This window comes from Citrus sinensis, chromosome 4 (assembly GCF_022201045.2).
Source record: "Citrus sinensis cultivar Valencia sweet orange chromosome 4, DVS_A1.0, whole genome shotgun sequence".
Classification (NCBI taxonomy): domain Eukaryota; kingdom Viridiplantae; phylum Streptophyta; class Magnoliopsida; order Sapindales; family Rutaceae; genus Citrus; species Citrus sinensis.
The window spans coordinates 457297-461932 of record NC_068559.1 but is presented as its reverse complement, the minus strand read 5'-3'; the positions used below and the strand labels follow the sequence as shown (position 1 = coordinate 461932).

At 30.2% G+C, this 4636-nt stretch overlaps 1 long non-coding RNA gene across 1 annotated transcript; it reads left to right on the top strand.

Moving 5' to 3' along the window:
• Positions 1-3321: 3321 nt before the first annotated feature.
• On the top strand, positions 3322-4215 carry LOC102608657 (uncharacterized). Its single transcript, XR_371489.4, has 2 exons — positions 3322-3592; positions 3750-4215. It is a non-coding gene; the product is annotated as an uncharacterized LOC102608657 (long non-coding RNA).
• Positions 4216-4636: the final 421 nt, after the last annotated feature.

Sequence of the window (4636 nt, the reverse complement as noted above, 5' to 3'; positions counted from 1 at the left end):
GTACGTTTGTCATTTTTAAAATTTCAAAGTTAAAATTGTGCCTATGATAAACAAAAGAGTAAATATGCATTTTTGCAATTTTAAATTATCAAGTATAAAATAAATTTTAGCATAAATTTTTAAACATATTTAACAAAGTTAATTGAAAAATGACTACTTGATGCAATTTAAAAACTATAGGTGGTGCACAATTATTGATTGAAATTTTTTATGACTATTTGAACTTTCAACATTTGTCACGTGATTTTGAAAGCACGTATTCTCAAAGGCTTTAGTTATCTTATGTGATTATGTAAGATACATGATTCTTCCACAGCTATTAAATGAAAATCTAATAGTTGTAGAAATAATATAATTTTATTATATTATATTTTTATAACCATTGAATTTTCTTCATCAAACGACTGTAGAGAAATCATGTATCTAACATAATTAGGTAAGATAACAATCTCCATTCTCAAAATGAAAAATGATATGGAGACTATAAATCATGACAAACTTATGACAAAACAGCACTATGAGCGTCGTTTTCAGCTTTTTTTTTTCTTCTTTTCCCTCAAAATTTCTATCATTTCAAAACATCTGTCAAATACTGTAAGTCTATAATGAATTTAAAAAAAAGTCGGCAAAAGCAATTGATCGATGTGACAAATTGTACCATCACCTTTGCATGATTAAACTATGGTCTAATGTAATATTAGTTTTATTTTGATTGTAATACTAATGTTAAAAAAAATTACGGTCACGTATTTCCCATACTCGAACAAGACAAAATCTTAAATTTAAATTGATCGACTCAATTATTGTTGGCAGATTTCGTTGTAATGGATGATATAATATATGTTTAAGAAATTTCTTGATAAAGAAAATTCAATAATGTTACCAATAGAACACCAACGTGAAAAATATTGTCAAGAAATGCCAGCATAAGTTCATGAAATATGAAATTACTATAATTTGCGAATAAGAAATTCCAATAAATCTCAAACCAATTCTTATTGTATGAATCCCTTGACCATTTTTTACCATAATTTGGCTCTTTGGTGAATTTGTTTTACCAATCAACTTGATTGTAATCAACTACAATTGGTGTGTTGCCAATCACTATGTTTTGTTGCCGCTGATGGGTAATTACGTTTTCTTTATGTTTCACGAGTCCGTAAAAATAACAATAAAAATTGTATTGCCTTGCCTGTCTGTCCTGCGGCCATAACATTTTTTTTTATATTAATTAATCTGTTGATAGGAAGTCATCTATTACCATCATCATCATCATCATCATCATCATCATTTGGGTTATTAAGTGATGGAGCAAATAATTAATTTGAACAGAACGTTCTTTATTAATTTTTATTTACTTGTGCAATTACTGTGTTAATAGATTTACTTTAAAAAAGAGTGAGACTATTTAGTATTTACAGTCATAAAATTATTCAGAATACTCATTTTCGAACTTAAAAATTCTAGAGAACCAATGCCTTAAAAATAAACGACAATGTGATATAGTAATATCAAATTTTAGTTCGGGTAAAGATAATTTATATCCATAAAATTTCTCTCAGTATTCAATTTCTGAAATGTCTTTTACTTCAAAATTTAAAGAATTTTATATTTACTTCTTACCCTCTCTAAAATTTCAAAAATAACTACCAATTACGATTACGATTTTCTCTCCAAATTGTGAATCAATTTATACTCTCTTTCTGGTTCCTACCTAATAAATAAACTATCTAGTGACATCCAACACATGAGATAACAAATAAATTAATTACAATTTGATCAACCATTGTTTAGCCAACCATCTCAAACCAGCTCGATCGTCAGAATCTCAGTCTTTTTGGATACTTTTAATTAAAAGCTGACTCCGATTAAAGAAACTCATGCAGGAACTCGCTCAGCTACTTGCTTAATTCTGACTACACACAAGGACAGGGGGAGAAAAATCTATCCTGAGTTGATTGAAGATTAAGAAAACTTCTTTTGCAGGTACACATTTAGGCTGAGTTCAGTTGAATGCCATTTCTAATCCTCGCATTATTCTGTGCATGTTGTTTATGAATAAATTTCCTAATATGATGTTCAGGTAAAAAGGTAAATACGATTTTTCCACATCTGTTGAGCGGCAAGCAGAAATTGTCCTGTTACAAAATGGAGACGCTCTCGGCTCACTTTTTTTCATTCGGTTGAGAGTAGTGTTATTGATGAGATGATGTTGATCGACATAGGAGAACCTTGGCCAAAGTAATTAACTGATGGCTAAATTTGAATTGTTTTCTATTAGATAAAATATTATGCTTCTAATAGTTTTTATTTTGATTATAAACAAAGTGGTGATGTGACATCTCAAAATGTCATTTTATATTACTTTGTACATAGAATATGACCGTACAAACTTATATGTTTAAATAAATAAAATGAGATATAATATAGTGATTAGTTAATTGCGAGACTGTTGGTTTGTTTCAATAAATAATATTATGATATTTCTTAAGATTTATATCATTTTCCCATTTTTTCCTTAAAAAAAAATTGTTGTCTTTGAATTTTTTTTTTTTTTTTTGGCCGAACCTCGCCGGAAATTCATTGAAAGTGAACAAAGAAATACACTGTAGGGTAATTGATACGTATACAATTAAGCTCATCTGATATGTATGGGCAGAGAATTGTGAATGGGTATGTACTTGCGGGCAGAGTTGAAGGGGACAGAACAGAAACCATCTTCATGTAGTTCACAAATCACAACAGAAACGATAATGGGCTTGTATGAACAAAATGAAATTTTATATGCTTAAATATACAAATGATAGAAATTAAGTGACCTTCGTAGATAAATTATAACAAAATTTTAGCTGAATATAAATTCGACTTATTTATTAAATAGATATACTTAATAAAATAACAAGACGATTAATGTGTATTAAATGATTGATATAGACACAACTGAAATAGCTCTAATGTGAAAACAAGAAAAGTCCCGCTACCAATAATTCAGAGGCAGGCCCCACGGCCATCAATAATTACGCCAAAGTGAAGCAAAAGCCAGAGGCAGGCCCCACCGCCATGAATAATTCAGCAAGCTTCACATGCTTTTGCTCGACGAACCGGGCATGGGTGGACCAAGCACCATTGAATAATTGCAAAAAATGAAAAATAAAAATCAGTGTCCAGCAAAAAAAGAATCCATATTCATGTGTTGCTTCCTATTCAGTACATCTACCTAGCATTTAAAAAAAATGGAAGTAGAAATTAAAACTCACTTTTTTAGATATGGCTCATATATATTACAAGTATCAAGATTTAATTAGAGTTCACATATTTACAATGTGTCTAGTTTTAACTGATTAATAGATATTATGAAATGGGAATCTCCGAAACATGATAGTCGTGTATGCCAATTGCCACGGGCCCCACGTGCGGGGCCAATGGCTTTTATGTAATTGGCCGTCGCTACTTGGATGTGTATAAATACCATCTCAAGGCGGAACCAAAATCTCACCTCGCTCAAGTCTCTCAAACTACTTGCTTTTCATTGCATTAATAGGAAGAGTTCTTTAATTTTCTGATTTGAAGAATATGGAAGCTGTTTTTGCAGGTACATTTTAAGACAAGTTCACTTTGATTGCCGCTTCGAATTCTTATCTTCTCTCTCTACACACACACACACACACACACACATATATATAATTCTTTATTAATTAAATTATATATGTATTTTAAGGTTATGTTTTTTAATAAAGAAATTTTATCAGGTAAGAACCAATGGTCAGAGATGTTTGTTATGAAGGAGGGTGTTGATATTTGGCCGTATTGGGATAGTATTCTTGCTGATGAGATAAGAAATGATAATCTTGATCTTCTTGAAGTTCCTCAATACGGGCGAAACCTTAATGAGACTGGTTGATTGGCTAAATACGAGTTGCTTTATGTTGAGTAATGTTATGCTTTCAAGAGTTTGTATTTCATAAACAAAGTGTGGATTTGGTACCTCAAAATGCAATTTTATATCACTTTGCATGAAAGACATATATGAAATACGTAGTATTTAATAAATAAGCATAGCGTTACTCTTCTGTATTAAATAAATAAAAGACTTGTACTATTGCCAGCAGTTTAATTCAATAAATAAGATGATCTCTTGAGATGTAAAAAAATATCTTTTGATTGCATCATGTACTTTAGTTTTCCTAAAAATAAAAAAGGTTGATTGTGTGTTGATTTGTTATTCTTATTATTGAGCAAAAGCACTACTAAGTACGATTTTTTTTTTTTTGAGAAAAGGGAAAAATATTAGAAATTTAAATGGGAGGACAAAGATTGAGCCTAGAAAGAAGCTCAACAAAGTAAAAAATTAAAAACAAAATACAAAGAAACAAATAAAGATGAGTAATGATATGAGCGCAAAGGGCAACACAATGGTGGCATAAATAAATGGGGTCCTAATACTGAGGTAACTGAGGCTTCATACATTATTTAATATTGAGATTTTTATAAATGATTATTACTACTTAAAAATTGACATTAGGTTCAAAGGTCCTATCCAGTCCATTAGATATGTATTTTATAAGGGATCTAAGCTACTATGCCAGGGTAACCATTGTGAGCTATGCTTTGGAAAGTATGAATGCACTAATTTGAG